Source organism: Nansenia antarctica (assembly GCF_963989245.1).
Source record: "Nansenia antarctica genome assembly, chromosome: 4".
Classification (NCBI taxonomy): Eukaryota; Metazoa; Chordata; class Actinopteri; order Argentiniformes; family Microstomatidae; genus Nansenia; species Nansenia antarctica.
Genome location: NC_137689.1, coordinates 69,542,470 through 69,562,374, shown reverse-complemented (window position 1 = coordinate 69,562,374; position 19,905 = coordinate 69,542,470). Strand labels below are relative to the sequence as shown.

General features: G+C 45.5%; 1 pseudogene across 1 annotated transcript; it reads left to right on the top strand.

The window, feature by feature from the left end:
• Positions 1-1,119: 1,119 nt before the first annotated feature.
• Positions 1,120-11,230, top strand: LOC308156313 (hepatic leukemia factor-like; annotated as a pseudogene). Its single transcript has 5 exons — positions 1,120-1,219; positions 1,734-1,774; positions 8,389-8,493; positions 8,630-8,768; positions 10,755-11,230. The product of its transcript is annotated as a hepatic leukemia factor-like (transcript).
• Positions 11,231-19,905: the final 8,675 nt, after the last annotated feature.

Here is a 19,905-nt window from a genome sequence, read left to right as displayed (position 1 = left end):
CTCTCTCAGTTCCCCTGGACTCCAGGGCCTGGAGGGTCCATTGCCAATGGGCGGGGAGAGTCTTCAGCATCTGTTGCTCCGAGCTCCGAGAATGATGGGATACCTGTGGCAAGGAGCAGGAGGAGCGACAGGAGGAGGAGGAAAGAGGGGCTGTCTGTCCCCCGGGGGGAGGAGGAGGAGGAGGTGCAGAGAACCAGAAGCCAGGGGGAAGAGTCAGGGAGTCAAATGGAGGAGTCAGTGAGTCACAAAGAGGAGTCAGGGAGTCAAAGGGGGGAGTCAGGGAGTCCATTCTCAGGAAGCGTCAGTGTGAAGATCGAGGGAGGAGGAGGAGGAGAGAGTGATGCGGAGGCTACGGAGGGAGAGGAGGAGGGTGGAACAGGGGGAGAGGAGGAGGAGGAGAAACACGAGAGAGAGAATGAGATAGGAGGAGGAGACGCAGGGGGAGAAGATGACATGAGTGAAAAAGAGGAAAAGGATGAAGGGAATGAGAAGACAGAGCCAGAGAGAGGAAAGAGAGGAAGAGGGGGATGAAGAGGAAGAGGAGGAGGAGAAAGAGGGTGCCTCTATGAGGGAGAATTCACCAGTGGAAGAAGAGGAGAAGGAGGAGGAGGAAGAGAGGGAAGAGGACGACATTGAGGAGGTGCAGGAGGAGGAAGGACAGGGAGAGGAGGATGAGGTAGAGGTTGAGGGGACTGATAGAGAGATGGAAGAAGAGAGGGAGGGTTCGGACATTTCCCAGGAAGGAGAGATGGAAGATGATGTTGTGGGTAGTGGAGAAGGAGAAGAAGAAGAAGAAGAAGGAGCTTGAGAAGGTGGGGATGAGAGAGAGGAGGATGAGGAAGGGTCGGTAGGGGAGGAAGAGGGTGAGGAAGAGGAGGAAGATTCTGATGACGACAACTGCATCATTTCACCACAGGAGCCGAGGTACTCACTCATATGATGATGATGGTGATGATGATGGTGATGGTGGTGATGATGATGATGATGGTGATGATGATGGTGGTGATGATGATGATGGTGATGATGATGGTGATGATGGTGATGGTGGTGATGATGATGGTGATGATGGTGGTGATGGTGGTGATGATGATGGTGATGATGGTCACTGACTGTTATATCATGGTTCTCAGGTCCATCAAAGTCAAAAGGCTCAGCCCGGCGGACAAAAAGGAGGAGGCTCTTGATGAAGATGATGATGGTGGTGACTATGATGAAGATGGTGACGCTGTGAAGGGTTATCCATTGTCTGCGCATCTTTGAAGACAAAGATGATGATGATGACAATGATGACGATGATGACGGGGACGATATTGAAAGTCTCCGCGCTCCACGATCAGACTCACAGAAGGAACGGTGAGTCGTTGGTGGGGTGGCTGTGGCGCAGGAGGTAGAGCCGCCATCTAATGATCACAAGGTTGGCAGATCGGCGGTTCGAGCCCCGGTTGGCCACATGTCGAAGTGTCCTTGGGCAAGTCACTGAACCCCAAATTGCTCCCAGTGAGCGGGCCGGCGCCTTGCATGGTAGCTTGCCGCCATTGGTGTGTGAATGTGTGTGTGAATGGGTGAATGAGAGGCCGTTGTAAAGCGCTTTGGATAAAAGCGCTATATAAGTGCAGTCCATTCACCATTTCGTTCGGTCGGTTCCTCTGAAGTCGTCACTGCCTCTGAGGTTGAGTTACCGTTCAGTTTCACTTCTCTCATTTCTGTCATTTCTCTTCTGTTTGTTTTTGTAGGAAGGAAGAAGAACAGAAAGTCACAGCAGTTGAACCCAACGGTTAGGTCACTTCTGTCACCAGATGACGTTAGCTTAGCATATTAATAACATGGATAAATTGATAGCCGCCCTAGAGTAATTCTTTCATGCATGCATGCTGCATTGTTAATGCATGTTATCTGCATTTCGTTGTATAGTACTTGGACTGTGTGATGACAATAAAGTTGAATCGAATCGAATCGGATCTAATCTAATCTAATCTAATGCTATGTGTTTTCCAGCTCCAAGTGGACAGTTGGACAGTCTGTCTGAGGAAGAGGAAGAGGACGCGGACAGAAAGACAGAGGACCCGGACAGAAAGACAGAGGACCCGGGGTCTGACGACGAGTTCGATCACTTCTATGACTGATAGTGTTCCAGCCAGGGGAGGCTGGTGGAGGTAGAAAAATCGGAGGACGGGGCTCATTGTAATTCAGGGAACAGAGTAGGGAATGGTATCAAGTCTGGTACCGTTCCTCATTCTGTTCCATGCATTATAATGAGCCCCGTCCTCCGATTTCTACCTCCACCAGCCTCCTCTAGTTCCCGCCCACCTACAACGTCATGACAACGAGAGAGTCGAAGACAGAGACAGAGACTGACAGTAAAAGATGAACATGTGTGATGTCACACTTCTGAAACAATAAACCCTTGAAAATATCATCCATAACACTTGAAAAATAAAATCCATAACACTTGAATATTATAAAATGCTGTATATATTTATGTTCGAATGTAAAATTAAATAAATGATTATACCTTTTACTATTTACTAAAATAATATTATATATACAACTAATCAATTGTGAATATTGATTATCATTTCAAATTGCCAATCTTTACCTTCTACTAGAAGAATGTCCACAATGCGTGATGTTAGAATTATAAGGTTCTGTCTCAATTTTTGTCAAAATCGAGTTTTTTTTTTACATAATCTGACCCATTAGGTGTTTATTAATGCCTGTGTGGTGTTATTTTTAAAATGTTGAAAATGTTCAGCTAGTAATTCATAAAATACAAAGGTTCCATCTCACAAAACATAATGGAATGTAAAAACCAAATTATTTTTTTTAAACATTTTATTGGCATTTTGGCAGTCCTCACAAATAAATATTCACAAATATTGAATATCAAATATATAAATCACCATAGAAACACAGCCAACAACGGTCCCTCCTCCCCCTCACCCAAACACTTGGTCTCCCAGTCACTGACGCAGCAATAGTGCATGTCATGTATGTCGTGACAATGACAACAAAAATATATGACAGTGAGCAACAATATTATCATTGCTCCTATATAGGTGCATTGTTGCAAAATACAGACAAGACAGACAGAAATAAAACAACTACACAGAGTAATACATTGATGATAAAAATAAAAATAAAATAAAATAATGAAAAGAAAGAAAAGAAAGAGAAAGAGAAAGGTAGATGCAGAAAGGAAAGAGATAGAAGCAAGGGAAAGTATTACTTTAGGGTCTTATAGGTCATTGTACTGCATAACAACCTGGCGAATGTAAAAACTTTGATGCTCAATATCTCTGAACTGCCCTAAACGGAGATAGAACCATATAATTCTAAGCTCACGAATGGTGACATGTACACAACAGGACATAACAACAACAACTAGTATCCGTGGGGGAGGTTATTGTCCCATTAATAGTAGAAAACTAGTTTTGCACTTTGTTATGCAGTACATTGTCCATAAACAATAACAGAGAATGTTCTTTCTCTTTTTTTTTTTTTTTTAACAAACTAACAAACAAAAAACAAAAACACAAACAAAAAGCAAAGAAAAACAAAACAAAAACAAAAAAACAGGGGGGGGGGGGGAGGCCATGTCACATATCAGAAATAAACAGAAAAGAAAATGACACAACAAATGCCATAATATATGGGGGGATCACCCCCATCGGAGACAGCATGTCTTACAGTCCTAAACACAGCGGCAGCAGTAAATCTCTTTTTAAAAATCCCCTCAAAGGAGCAAGCCTATGGCTGCCACGGCAACAACAAACTCATTTGAGGAAGTGATCTTCTTTGTCACTTCTTCGCCATTTAATTATAAGGTTCTGTCTCCATTTTTGTCAAAATTGAGTTTTTTACATAATCTGACCCATTAGGTGTTTATTAATGCCTGTGTGTTATTTTAAAAATGTAGAAATTTTTCAGCTAGTAATTTATAAAATACAAAGGTTCCATCTCACAAAACATAATGGAATGTAAAAACGTTGATGCTCAATATCTCTGAACTGCCTAAACGGAGATAGAACCTTATAATTCTAAGCTCACGAATGGTCAGGAATAACTCCTAAAAGAATCCCTCATCAGTGTGTCTGTGTCAGCTTCCTGTGGTTGGTGGCAGCATCGGCGCCAGTGAGACATACTAAATCATTTCATAGCCAGCCTGGTGACACGGTCAAGTAACAACTGCTGTAGAGAGGTAAACAATGTAAACAAGTTTATTGGCCTGACCATAGTCCCCCCAAAAAGCAAGCCAGGAAAAAAAACTTCCCTGAGCACAGCGGCAAGGAAAAACTCCCTGGTTGGAAGTAACCTTGAGAGGAACCAGGCTTAGTGGAGGGGGAGCCCATCCTCCTCGGACTGGTCGGGTGAAACTGTACTTTTAGTCCGGGAGCCATGGGGATGAACCTTGTTTAGTCTGGTAAAGTTTTTTCCTCTGCTGTTTCTTGTTGCTTGGGGGTACCTCTTCAAAACACAGGAGGGTGCCCTGTGTTATCTCTGGAGCATTTTCAGATATTAACCCCTTGATGCCCGACATGCCAAAATCCCGGGAAAAATAGGTATTTGCATCACTTTGCTATCTTCAATGTTTACTCATGAAGGAGGTCATGTACATTGTATTTTTGTGTTACTATTCATTAATTTAGAAGACTATTTTTATTTATTTTTATAAAATTGCTGTGTTCAGAGACAAGTCTGGGAGATATGGAATGTTTGATTCTCATTGTCGAAATGAGTATGGGCTACCTGCCACTGGAAATGGAAAAGCTGTTATGATCACTTTCACAAAGTTGAGTGATATGGTGGCAAGGATTGATAAGTTGTATGAATTGCTACTTACAGACAGCATAGGCCTTATTGATCGACTTGCGTATAACTTCATGCCAGTGGCATTTCAACATGCAAGACATCTGTCAGACGCTTTGCCATCCCTACCAGTGCAATCTGACAACCCACATCAGGAAAATGTGGAGAAGAAGGTGACACAGAAGACCAAAGATGTAGCACACACTGCATTCCCAGCCAGCAAGCATTCTCTGCAGTCACTCAATGCACTATCCACACAGGGCATGTCAAAGGACAGTAAGGCGTTTTCCAAATTAAATGCACAACAGCAACAGAGAGAGAAGAACAGGCGAAGAAATGAAAGAAGGTGTGGTGTCAAGATTACAAAGATGTCTGCCCCCCATGACATCCAAATTAAGAAGAAAGCATACATCACCAGCAGATACAGAACGGATGCAGATTTAAAAGAAAAGCAGAAGTATTACATCACGATATGCATCTGACCATGGATTCAGACAGAAGCAAAAACAAAATTTGCGCCACAGGTATTGTAACTGTCATAGTAAAGAATCAATTTTCTTATTTTCTTAAATGTAAAAAGATAACATATAGAAATGTATATGTTATTATATGTAAGGAAATTGTTATTGTTGTACAATTATTGTTTTATTTTGTTTATCTACTTTGTAACTTTGTAACTTTGTAATTGTGAGGTGTTGAGGACACCTCACTGTTCATGTACTGTGGTCACGCGATAAAACTAGATGCGCATAGATTAACAGAAGCTGAACGTGAAAGGTTTTCCGTCACTGTCTGAAGATAAGTTTGAAGTTTAAGACTGTATACAACTATTCTAGCTACTCCTGAGGTTCTGAATAGAAGGCGCACACGGTATGTCGTTGTTTTGTTTGTTACTGTTTGACTGTGCATTTTGATTTGCCATTTTCTCAAGTAATTTCTCACGTGTATGTGATGTCGGAATGTATTACTAGCTAAAGAGGTGGTTAATATGTTGAGTGGGTAGCCTACTCGACGTAGCCTCATTTTGGTTTCATTGTGTAATCAATACTTTATTTCACATTGCAGTTTTTCACGGTGTCTGCACACAAAAAATAAGGAATCGTGGGTTGCTTGTCTAACAGAAGAACACCTTCGGGAGCAGTTATAGGTATCATAATGATCCTGTTTTCAGACGTAAGCATAAACAAACTTTGCGCCACAGGTATCATAATGATTCTGCTTTCAGAAAATGTAACTTACAACGTTCCACCAGTTACATGAAAAGAATGTGTCAAAGTGAAGCATATTTTCGGATGGCCCATAAAATGCGTTGTGCCTTCAAAGTGAGAAGCAAAGACACAGGACTAATGTCACGCACAAAAACATCCAACCGGTGGACAACGGCGTAATGCAGATGGCTATATCGACTTTCCATGAAAGCATTAAAGCTGGGCCAACGTTTGTGTGCACAATGTGCCATCGCACTCTTTTCCCCAACCAGGTCAAGCATTGCAATCGCAGCAATTACAAGAAGAATCCACATGTTGTTGCTGGCTGTTTGACAGGGCAATATGTCCATGTGTGTGACGATCAATGTCAAGGTCCTAAACAATGCACTGTACCTGATGAAAGGACATAGGAGTGGATTTGTCCCACCTGTGATTCCCATTTAAAGGCAGGAAACAAATCACCCATCGCTGTGGCTAACAACTTGGAGCTGGTGCCTATTCCCCCAGAGCTCCGCGATTTGAACGTGCTGGAAAGACTTTTAGCCAAAATACTGCCATTTGCCAAGATCATCACACTTCCTAAAGGTCGACAAGCAGCTATACATGGCGCTGTGGTGTGTGTGCCATCCGAGGTGGAAACCACGGTAAATACTTTACCAAGACCACGCAGCTCATCCCAGTTATACAGGGTGAAGCTGAAAAGACGTCTGATTTACAAGGGCCACCAGCAGTTGAACACTGTAAACATGAGAGATGTAGTAGCGGGTCTGTCAAAACTCATTGACACACACCCCGACTACAGAGACATTGCAATCAGAGCTGATGAGACCATTTTTGATGAAACCGTTGAAGACATGATACCAGGGGAGGCTGGTTCATTAGGGCAATTGGACAATGTCCCACCAAAGGGAGAAGAGAGAGATTTTTTTTTCTATGACTTCTAGACAGTGTTGCTTCTGAATATCATAGTCCAATCAGCTAGTGTTCTGTGGAGTATATTCCAATCAGCTTCAAGTCCCGCCCCTTTCAGTGCAACTTTCACTCTACTCGAAATTGCACTAGGCTGTTCTCGTAGACTTACATGTAAATCTATTTTGGTAACTTCAGGCCATTCGGGCATTCTCTATGGGGTTTTGGGACATGCACAAAGAATCGTACGTGCTTACGTCATGTCATACGGCGTAGCTTTAGACGAGCTAGCCAACCTAAATTTCAGATCACGTTCGTTCACCATGGCTATGGCTAGTAATGTTCTGAACAACTCGGTTGAATCTTTAAAAGAAACACCGTTCAGCCGTCGTAGCAACCAGGAGAAATTAACAGTAAAGGAATTAGGACCACCCAGACCAAATGTAATTATAAAGCAAGTTTATACAAAGGCAGGGAAAATTGGAAAATCGTATAACCGAGGATTTACGAGGGGTTGGTATGAGAAGAAAACATGGCTAGCGAGATGTGAAGTAACAAATGCGTTGTTCTGCTTTCCCTGCATGTTATTCCATCCGAGTGCGGACGCATGGACAAGTACAGGTGTCACAGACATGCACCATTTGTCTGAAAAGGCAAAAAAACATGACCTGTCAAAGCTACACATGGCTAGTTGCATGAAGCTTCAAGCATTCGGGAGGGTCGACATTGCCACACAGTTGGATGAGAGCTACAGGGTCGCTGTGCTGAGGTGAACAAAAACCGACATATTCTCTATGACCCTGCTACAGTGTGCTTGCCGCGAGATTTGTTTTTTGTTTACTTTCCTAGACTGCAGAGTTGTTTTGCCTTTTGAATGAGTTTGTTGCTTTGCTGAAGTGTGATAGTCCCATTTCTCTGATCTCTCCCAGCCTGGCCGCATGCAGCTTATTGCCCGGGTCACAATTCTCTCACGTCGTTGCAACAACATTTTGGATTTCATGTTTTACAGTTTCAAACGTAATTAATCATATATATATATATCTTTGTTACATTTGATCATCCAGCCTTTCTGCTTAACAATGGCGACGGTACCTTCCACCCCGGCCGGCCAGAGCACCACGCGCTATGAGGATGGAAGGAAGGAAGGAAGGAAGAAAGGAAGAAAGGAAGGAAGGAAGGAAGGAGGAAAGGAAGCAAGGAAGGAAGGAAGGAAGATTGTAAGGAAGCAAGGAAGGAAGGAAGGAAGGAAGGAAGGAAAGAAGGAAGGAAGGAGGGAAGGAAGGAAGGAAGGGAGGAAGGAATATACAGACCTCCATCCACAACCCGGTTGTCAACCGGAAAAGGAAGCGCCAAAGAACTAACCGAAGATAGAAATTAAAAGTAATGGGACAGATTTCCAAATTATATCACAATGCCTGCCTTTTTGTTTTGTGTTGTTTGTGTGTGTCGGCGTGTGTGTGTCCAGGAGTGGTTCACGGACGAGGCGGAGCTGCTGACTGCTGAGGCGGAGCGGAGCAGCAGGCTGCTGACTGCTGAGGCGGAGCGGAGCAGGCTGCTGACCGATAAGCGCGCACGGATGCTCTTTTTAAGAGAGAAATTTGAAGATTTAAACAGAAAAATCCAAAATCAGGTTTTCAAAAATAAAATGTTTTGTGTGAAAATGATGTTTTGTGTGAAAATGTCCCACCTGTGATTCCCATTTAAAGGCAGGAAACAAATCACCCATCGCTGTGGCTAACAACTTGGAGCTGGTGCCTATTCCCCCAGAGCTCCGCGATTTGAACGTGCTGGAAAGACTTTTAGCCAAAATACTGCCATTTGCCAAGATCATCACACTTCCTAAAGGTCGACAAGCAGCTATACATGGCGCTGTGGTGTGTGTGCCATCCGAGGTGGAAACCACGGTAAATACTTTACCAAGACCACGCAGCTCATCCCAGTTATACAGGGTGAAGCTGAAAAGACGTCTGATTTACAAGGGCCACCAGCAGTTGAACACTGTAAACATGAGAGATGTAGTAGCGGGTCTGTCAAAACTCATTGACACACACCCCGACTACAGAGACATTGCAATCAGAGCTGATGAGACAATCTTTGATGAAACCGTTGAAGACATGCTACCAGGGGAGGCTGGTTCATTAGGGCAATTGGACAATGCCCCACCAAAGGGAGAAGAGAGAGATTTTTTTTTCTATGACTTCTAGACAGTGTTGCTTCTGAATATCATAGTCCAATCAGCTAGTGTTCTGTGGAGTATATCATAGTCCAATCAGCTAGTGTTCTGTGGAGTATATTCCAATCAGCTTCAAGTCCCGCCCCTTTCAGTGCAACTTTCACTCTACTCGAAATTGCACTAGGCTGTTCTCGTAGACTTACATGTAAATCTATTTTGGTAACTTCAGGCCATTCGGGCATTCTCTATGGGGTTTTGGGACATGCACAAAGAATCGTACGTGCTTACGTCATGTCATATGGCGTAGCTTTAGACGAGCTAGCCAACCTAAATTTCAGATCACGTTCGTTCACCATGGCTATGGCTAGTAATGTTCTGAACAACTCGGTTGAATCTTTAAAAGAAACACAGTTCAGCCGTCGTAGCAACCAGGAGAAATTAACAGTAAAGGAATTAGGACCACCCAGACCAAATGTAATTATAAAGCAAGTTTATACAAAGGCAGGGAAAATTGGAAAATCGTATAACCGAGGATTTACGAGGGGTTGGTATGAGAAGAAAACATGGCTAGCGGGATGTGAAGTAACAAATGCGTTGTTCTGCTTTCCCTGCATGTTATTCCATCCGAGTGCGGACGCATGGACAAGTACAGGTGTCACAGACATGCACCATTTGTCTGAAAAGGCAAAAAAACATGACCTGTCAAAGCTACACATGGCTAGTTGCATGAAGCTTCAAGCATTCGGGAGGGTCGACATTGCCACACAGTTGGATGAGAGCTACAGGGTCGCTGTGCGTCGTCACAACGACGAGGTGAACAAAAACCGACATATTCTCTATGACCCTGCTACAGTGTGCTTGCCGCGAGATTTGTTTTTTGTTTACTTTCCTAGACTGCAGAGTTGTTTTGCCTTTTGAATGAGTTTGTTGCTTTGCTGAAGTGTGATAGTCCCATTTCTCTGATCTCTCCCAGCCTGGCCGCATGCAGCTTATTGCCCGGGTCACAATTCTCTCACGTCGTTGCAACAACATTTTGGATTTCATGTTTTACAGTTTCAACCGTAATTAATCATATATATATATATATATATCTTATTTGATATATCCATTTGATCACCAAGCCTTTCTGCTTAACAATGACAATGCCGACGGTACCTTCCACCCTGGCCGGCCAGAGCACCACGCGCTATGAGGATGGAAGGAAGGAAGGAAGGAAGGAAGAAAGGAAGGAAGGAAGGAAGGAAGGAAGGAAGGAAGCAAGCAAGCAAGGAAGGAAGGAAGGAAGGAAGATTGTAAGGAAGCAAGGAAGGAAGATTGTAAGGAAGCAAGGAAGGAGGGAAGGAAGGAAGGAAGGAAGGGAGGGAAGGAAGGAAGGAGGGAAGGAATCAAGGAAGCATGGAAGAAAGGAAGCAAGGAAGCAAGGAAGTAAGGAAGCAAAGAAGGGGACAGGACAGAGCAGTAGTTGAGGTATTTTGGGAGATGGGGATACCAAACTGATGACAAAGACGGTGTCTTGAGGAGTGATAGAGAGATGAGCCAGAGAGAAGAGGAGTGATAGAGAGATGAGCCAGAGAGAACCAGAGAGAACCAACAGCAGCCACAGCCCTCTCTGCAACAGGCACAACTTGCACCCACCAAACCCTCCTTCATTCACACAGGTCCCATGGTCCCCCCGAACTGTCTCCAAAGCCCATCCAGAGCATGACTGCCCTCAGCTCGTAACACACCCAGCCCCATTGACCCAGACTCCATCCAGGTCCCTGTGGGCTACGAGCCAGACCCGGCGGACCTGGCCCTGTCCAGCGTGCCAGGCCAGGAGATGTTTGACCCCCGCAAACGCAAGTTCTCCTACGAGGAGCTAAAGCCTCAGCCCATGATCAAAAAGGCACGCAAGATCTTCATCCCGGAGGGCCTCAAGGACGACAGGTACTGGGCCAGGCGCAGGAAGAACAATGTGGCAGCCAAGAGGTCACGGGACGCCCGGTGACTGAAGGAGAACCAGATCGCCATCCGGGCCAGCTTCCTGGAGAAGGAGAACTCGGCGCTGTGCATGGAGGTGGCAGACTTGCGGAAGGAGCTGGGTCGCACCAAGAACATTGTGGCCAAATACGAGGCCCGGCAAGGGCCACTGTGATTCTAAACCTGTGTATCAGAAGAAGGCTCCAGAAAACCAACAGGGAAGCTGCGCAAGCTGTGGGAGAGACCCCCAGCATGAGTGGAACATGGGGAAGTGCCCAGCTAAAGGCTCAGAGTGTTCCTACTGTCACAAACCAAACCACTGGATCGCAGTGTGTCGCAAGCGTGCAGTTAGCTCTGTGAGTGTTGAGCCAGATCAGGATGACGAAATTCTGAATATAAATCTAGCACAGAGGGAGAGAAAGTCCGTTGACGACATCTCGCGGACAGTTTTACATTTTACCAAGTCGTGAATCAACGTTTCAACGTTTTAATAATTTGTTTCATCATTTGTTCCGCGGCGGAGGACAGAGGAGAGAGACGCTCCTGCTAGGAGCTGGACGGATGGAAAGTGGAGAGTGATTTTTATGTTTTATTTTTTCGGGGGTTGGTTGATAAACATTTGACATTTTCTGCAGAAGGGAGAAAGTGAGAGATCGCGGACCGTCGGGGATTGTCCAGCCAGACGTTTTGGGGGTCTCGGCTATAACGGATATATTTCTTACGCAAACATTTACTGGGATTTACTACCGACGTGTGCGATGTGGAGAATACAAGTGGTGTTGTGGTTCACTTTCTCTGTGCTGCTGTCCTTGTCTGGAGGGGAGATGAAAGCCCGGAGCTGCAGCGAGGTTAGACAGGCTTACACGACCAAAGGCTTCAGTCGGCGACGACCCCCCCTCCCCCCTCCCTCCCCCACCCGGCGACGACCCCCCCTCCCCCACCACCCGGAGACTCTCTACCGAAACCGTGGAACAATGGACAACCCCCCCCATCCCCCAATCCTCACCCCCCTACCTGGTCTACACTCTGAGCAAACGCAATGTTATTATGTCGACCCCCCCCCCCCCCACCATGACCACACACTGTACATACTTGTTGTTTTGTCCCCCCGCCCGAACTACCCATTGTACATATTATATGTCTGTCCCCCTGCCCGAACTACCCACTGTACATACTTTGTGTTTTGTCCCCCGCCCCCACCTGTGGTGTATGTCCCCACCTGTCCTACCCGCTGTACATACCTTATGTTTTGTTGTATTGTTCTTCCCATGTTGGATGTATGTTTATCTTGTAGATAGTACTAGTTATTTGTCTGTATTATCTTGTAGATAGTACTAGTTTTTTGTCTGTCTTACATGTAACGATTAATTGAGTATCAAGGACCCCAATTGAAATAAGCCAGTGGCTTTCTTGGGTTTTTATCCTGTTAGTTGACCTTGTATGTAATATGTACTTTCATGTACGGTACCTACTTCTGCAAATCTCCTAATAAAGTTTTCAATCAATCAAAAGGCCTAAAAATACTGTCTCAGCAAGTGCCGTTTAGGATCGACACAGGCGCTAAGTGTAATACACTAACCGTAGACAGCTATCAGTCACTAATGCACACAGGTGAGCTAAAACGCTCTAGTAGAGTACTCCGCTCGTATACTAATCATAAGATTAAGCCTGTAGCTGCAGTTGATCTACAGATGGCATACAAAAAGTGTGAAGTGAGCGCCGAATTTGAAATAGTAGACATAGCGCAGGAGAATGTGCTCAGTGGAGCTTCAGCAGAGGCTTTAGGCCTTATTGCTCGTCTTGACTCACTTCAAAGCAGTGTAGCCACCACAACACAACGCATGCCAGCTGGTCTGGATGAGTTTCCAGAGCTACAACGTACCACAGGCACCTTGCCAGGAAAATACACCATCAAACTGGATGAAGATGCAAAGGGTGTGGTCCACGCTGTCCGTCGACAGCCAGCTGCGCTCAGAGAAAAGATAGTAGAAAAGCTACATGAGATGGAGAAAGATGGCTTCATCACCAAAGTTGAACAGCCCACAGAATGGGTTAGCTCTATGGTAGCCGTAGTCCGTAATGGCAAGATAAGAATCTGCATAGATCCAAGTGATTTAAATCTGGTCATAAAAAGGGAACACCACCCAATGCGCACCGTAGAGGAGGTAGTTTCAAGAATACCTAATGCTAAAGTATTCTCAGTGTTAGATGCTAAGTCAGGATTTTTGCAGATAGAACTGGATGAAGCCTCATCCTTTCTAACAACCTTTAACACTCTGATAGGAAGGTTTAGATGTCTGAGACTCCCATTTGGAATAATATGTGCCCCAGAAATCTTCCAGCGCATCATGGATGAGATGCTCGAGGGCATAGCTGGAGCAATAAGTGTCATGGATGATATCCTAATAGCAGCCCCCACAGTCCAGGAGCACGATGCAATCCTCCGCAGAGTGGCTGAAAGAGCTACAAGCTACAATCTGAGACTCAACTTCCACAAATGTCACATCCGACAAGCATCAGTGCCGTATGTGGGACATCTGATAACAGCTGCTGGTCTACAGCCAGACTCCGCAAAAGTGGAAGCGGTTCGGTACATGACGGCACCGACAGACAAAGAAGGTGTCAAACGCTTTGTGGGCTTTGTAACATATTTGTCAAAGTTCATACCAAACCTCAGTGAAGTGGATGCCCCGCTGCGTCAGCTTCTCAAAAACGACGTGGAGTTTGCATGGCAGCCAGCTCAGCAGCAAGCCTTTGACAGGCTCAGGGAGTTGTGCACGCATCCTCCAGTGCTGAAGTTTTTTGATCCTGCTAAGCCTGTCGAGATACACAGTGATGCAAGCAGCAGTGGATTAGGAGCTGTCCTGCTCCAGGACGGTCATCCAATAGCATTCTCCTCGAGGTCACTGACTGACACAGAGACACGTTATGCGCAAATCGAAAAGGAGATGCTCTCCATTGTGCACGCATGCATCAAGTTTCACAACTACATATTTGGAACACATGTCACAGTGTACAATGACCACAAGCCACTCGAAGATATCACTGCTGGCCACTCCCATGCGCATCCAGAGAATGCGTCTGTCGCTGCAGTGGTACGACTTGACAATCAAGTACAGAAGAGGAAAAGACATGGAGCTGCCCGACACACTATCCAGAGCACAGCTCCCAGAGAACACACCAGAGTTAAGCGGACTAGAGTGTGTCTCCATGCTCAACTATGTTGCAGTAAGTGACCAGAAGTACACAGAGCTGAAAGACAGCACAAGAGAAGAACTAATCTGTCTCCAGCAAACAATTCACCACGGCTGGCCTGAACACAGACGGGAAGTGCCCATTCATGTTCAGCCATATTGGGACTCAAGAAGTCAGCTAGTGTTGTCTGATGGAATCATCTATAAAGGACTGCGTATAGTAGTGCCCCCCACCATGCGTGAGCACATGCTAAAGCTCATACACCAGTCTCACCTAGGCATGGTGAAAAGCAAACAGCGGGCACGTGAAGTGCTATACTGGCCAGGCATGAGTGCAGAAATTGAAGAAATGGTCAGAAACTGTAGCAAGTGTTCAGACTTTCAAAACAAGCTGCCCAGACAACCCCTCAAACCAACTGAAACACCAGAGCTGCCATTTGAAGAGGTAGCATCAGATCTGTTCGAGTTCGAAAGCAAGCAGTACATCCTACTTGTCGATTACTACTCAAAATTCATTGAAGTAGATGTACTGAAAGACATGCGAAGCCGCACCGCCATAGAGACTCTGAAAGCTCAGTTCTGCAGACATGGCATTCCCGCCACTCTTCGCACAGACAACGGTCCACAATACTCCTCAGAGGAATTTAAGGACTTCTGCAAGAGCTATGGAATATCACACAAAACATCTTCACCACACACGCCGCACTCAAATGGGGAAGCAGAGCGTGCAGTGCAAACTGTGAAGAGGCTTTGGTGCAAGGCGCCAGACAAACACCTTGCGCTGATGGACTACAGGACGACTCCACTAGAGAAAGTAGGATTGTCGCCAGCTCAGCTACTCATGGGCAGGAGGCCACGTGATAAGCTGCCTACTGCTCGTGAGCTACTTGCACCAAAAGGATATGACCCCCACAAAGTCAAGCGTCTGCTGGACACGAGCAAAGACCTTCAAAAGTTCTACTACGACCAAAAGAGAGCAGGCAATTCTCGTGTTGCTCTTCAGCCTGGAGATGAGGTTAGGATGCAGCCGCATCCTGGCAACGACAAGTGGTCCCCTGGAGTAATAGTGAAAGCCCACAGTGCTCCGCGCTCCTATGTTGTGGACTGTGGAGATAGAGAGTACCGCCGCAACAGTCAACATCTTCGCGTGAGCACTCCAGCCGCTAACCATCCTCGCCGCTGGGTACTGGAAGAACCGTGGACTGAAACATTAGGCCCACCCGCCGAGGAGTCACAACCTCCAGCTCTTCCTGGAATACCCCACTCCCCACCCAAACCACCTCCGAGCCCCACTCGAGCCCAGCCACCTGGACTGAATGTTACTAGGCGGGGCCGAGTTGTTAAACCTCCAGATAGACTCAATCTTTAAGTGATTTATTTAATTAATTAATTAATTAACACTCAAATATTTTTGCTCAACATTGAATCTCAACATATCCCAACGACAAAAAAAAGAAAGAAATCATTCCAGAATTAGAAATAAGTACAAAGTATTTTACAGAGAAAATGTGAACTACTGGATACAATTACCTTTCTGTAAAAAACCAAAACAACAAGGCGCAGTATGAGCAGGCAGTACAGACAGTACTACGTTAGCTTGTGACTTTTTAAATTCATGAGAAAATAACACCGTCCAGCTCGGTGATGAAGTAAACAATCAAGACTGCGCTTCGTTTGTAAGTGACTGTTCTGTTTGCACTTAAGTACACTCATTTTCAGGTTATTGCCAAAGTCATTAGCTCTCACAAGTTCTCACAATGACTGTTTTTTTTGTTAATTATTATAGTCATTATAGTACTGCAGTTGGATAGTCTTTTTTCTAATTAAAGTCCAATTATCTAGTTAGTGTAAAATTATTTAAAATAACAAACAAGCAGTTTTGATTTAAAAAGTTTGGAGTGGATATTCATACATGAATTATGATTAGCTAAGTTCTCTAGCCCCGAATTGTTGTTGACAGAACACAAATCTAACAAGACGAACCCGGATCGCACGCTGCTCCTCAACAGTCAAGTTCAGTTCACATAACCAAAAACACTAAACATGTCATCTGAACAAATTGCAATCGTCATGGATGCCAAAACCTTCAACGTCAACAAAAGCAAGTTGATCGAAAAAAGCGACTACTTCCGTGCACTGTACCGTTCTGGGATGTGAGAGTCCAGAGAGGATTCCGTCCAGCTGCAAGGACTGAGCGTGCCCGGGCTGGAACTGGTCCTGGAGTTCATCAACACGTCCAAAGTGCAGGTGGTCAACGAGACACTGGAAGACCTGATCGAGACAGCATCTTTCCTGCAAGTCACCTCGATCCTCAAAGTCCTCACGTCGGAAATCCGACAGGACAACTGCGTGGAACTATACAGCCTTTCCGAGGAATAAACTTTTATTGTGTGTTGTTTTTGCTAAAAGAAGGGAGATGTAACATACTGTGTGTTGTCTCACTACACCACACTAACACACTGATGTGATTCGCTTTCTGTATCCGTCGTGTCCCAACGGAGTTGCCGTAGGTCGCGTCCAGCAAGCAGAAATAAACAACATGTCTTACAGTTAAGTCGTGTCCGTGTCTGTCAAGTACATTACAGATAAAACCTACCTATTCACTCCGAAACTACTCAGATTTCTGTGTTCCGCCGGTTCCAGGATATATCTGTGTACCGTTCTTTCAAAGTGGACAACGGGAGGAGAGAGCTACGTGCCAACGGGACCTGACCCAGATGTTTTGACTAGAGCGCAATCAATTGTAAATCCCAGTGTGAGAGAAAGAGAAGGAGGGAGAGATGCCCTCGTGGAGTCAAATGTTGGAGACCCGGTCAGAAAAGTGTCGTTTGAAACCATGGCCTCAAGCTTCAGAAGGCGCGGATACGCATGCCCGTCCCCTGCGCGCAGGCGACATCGCACTACCTTTAGTCACAGGCAGCAAGAGCAGCTCGAGGTGGCATTCGGACACAACCGCTACCCCGACATCTCCGGCCGCGACGAACTAGCGCGGCTCACCAAACTCAACGAGGCGCGCATACAGGTATGGTTCCAAAACCGCCGTGCCAAACAACGCAAGCAGGAGCGCGCTTCTCAGAAGGGGCGGCTGCCCGTGGCTGTGTCGCCTGGATGCCGGCCAGTGCTGCTGGGCAGTGTGTGTGCACAGGCCGCAGGGATGGCTCGTCAGTACTACCCCCACTCCATGGCTCATATCGCTCGGTTTTCCTGGTTACTCTCACTATTCAGGTGCAGCCACCCAGTGTCCCTGCCCGTCAGTGCCACCACAACCAGGGCCGGCCCGTCCTACAGGCCATACAGGCGGTCGCCTGGGGCCCCGAAAGGCGGGGGGGGCACACTCATAGTAAAAAATAATAATAAATGTAATAAAATAAAAATGGTTTGATTAAAAGGTCTTCATGTCCGGAATTGTGAAACCTCGCAATCGAGCCAAACAAGTCTTGTGAAAAAAATTGTTTATTATTATTTGTATTTTGAATGATCACGTGGGTGTGAGTGGGCGGGGCTGAGTGGGCAACGGTCATCTCCGTCACTCAAGAGCACTGTCTGTGCAAGTATGTCGGGTAAACAGCACTCTGGCGCCCAAACAAGAAAAAGAGAAGATGAAGATGAGGAAAAACAAGCAAAAAGTAGAGGTATGTACTGTATGTATGTCCTGTCCTTGAATTTCATTATTTAATATTTATGTGTGCTGCATGGAGGAGGATGGTAGCTAACTCTAGCTGACTAACTAGCTAGCTAGCTAATATTGCTGCTTAGCCAGTTGAGGGATGGAGACACACTAGGACCAGCTCGGACAAAGTGGCTCTAAAGTTAGTCAAGTTAAAATGCCAATTTTTAAGACCATGGTGATCAATGAAGCAACTGTCGAGCAGCCAAGAAATATGATATTACAGAGTGTAATGTTAGAAGTGGCCGTAGGACAGGGCCCAAAAAGATCGCTTCCAGGAGATTGACAGGAGGGTGTGTGAATAGGGTGAGCAGATGTCCCGCTTTGTGCGGGACTGCACAGCATTTTCATGACTTTTAGTGCGTCCCGCAAATTGGGACGATGTCCCGCATATTTAATTATTATTGGCAAAAAAACAAAAAAATAAGAAAATCGGATTTATCCAATGGCTGTGGAGAAAGCAGGGAAGGCTATCATCACGGGGCTGTGTTTGCTGTCAATCAAACTGTAGCACACGTCAGGTGCTGGGGTCAAGTGCAGCCAGGTTAACCAATGAAAGTAAGTCCCCCCCAAACAACAACAACAACAACAACAACAACGAACGCGAGTCAAATGCAGCAGGTTATAGAAAATGGAGGAAACTCAAACCACAGTCAGCAAGAAAAGAAGATGCACCTACAACAAAGACTGGGAAAACACTTGTACGTGGGTGAAGCCAGTGCAGGGCGACTCTCAGAGAGTTTTTTGCAATCTTTGCAAGAGTTCTTTTTCAATTTCACATGGCGGTGAATACGACATCAAAAGACACAGAGAATGCGATTCTCACAAGAAACGTGTCGCTCAAAAAGAGACATCCAACTCTATGGAGAGAGTTCTTAGTTGATTGAGTAGAACTTATAAAGCACAAAGAGCTTAAATCAATTGTCTCCAAAGAGGCCTTTTATTAAGCAAAAAAAGTCACACGAGCGCAGAGAGAAAAATAGCAGACAAAAAGCAATAAGCCAAAAAGCCAAAAGGGCCCCCCCTTCCTGTCAGAGGGTCAAGCGTTATATAGCAGTTTCCTGCCTGATGAAGTCACTATTCTTGCTTGACCAATCAGAATCTTTCTGCGCCACAGTTCTTGGCCCACCTCTTCAGGAAGGAAGAGCCTTCCTCCAGAGCCAGATTCCCCAGCATGCAGAAAGACCCTAAATTCTCAGTATTAAATGATATGAAACTACAACACTCTCCTGACTGCTGTTTTCTCACTCACACTTGATGACCCCCCCCCCTTCCCTCCGCTCCCCCATACAGATGCTTGTTGGTAACTTGCTGGCTCTTGTCGTTACTACTGCTGTGTGGGTAGAGTGTCAGAACAGAACATGGGTTTGCTCATCAAACACCTCACACTCAGATCACAAATGTTAACAATGAATATCTCCTGAAGACAGATGGATAGCCTGGGTAAATTAGGCTGTAAACCTACATATCGATCTATAGTAGTCTAATTGCCTAGATATACAATAGATCGACATCTATATTATTTCATACAAGTCACACTCTCTCACCTTAAGGCTACAGCATTAATTTACATTAAACTATTGTCAGAAGTTGACGAAATGACTTCAGTTGTGAATGAGATTCAACAGCAAATAAAGAGTCGAATATTATTATTAGTGATGTTTACTTTTTCGTCACGCTGGGAGGTACCCCGGTGGCCTCCGTGGAGTCATGCTGCTTTCTAGGCATGACCATCTCCCGGGACCTTAAGTGGGAGCGGAACACCGAGGCCCTCACGAAGAAGGCCCAGAAGAGGATGTTCTTCCTCCGGCAGCTGAGGAAATTCAGGCTGCCGAGGTCTATGATGGTCCAGTTTTACACGGCCATCATAGAGTCCATCCTCACCCACTCCATCATCACCTGGTTCCCTGCTGCAACGACCAAGGACAATGCCAAGTTGCAGCGGGTGATACGTTCAGCAGAGAGGGTGATCGGCTGTCCCTTGCCCTC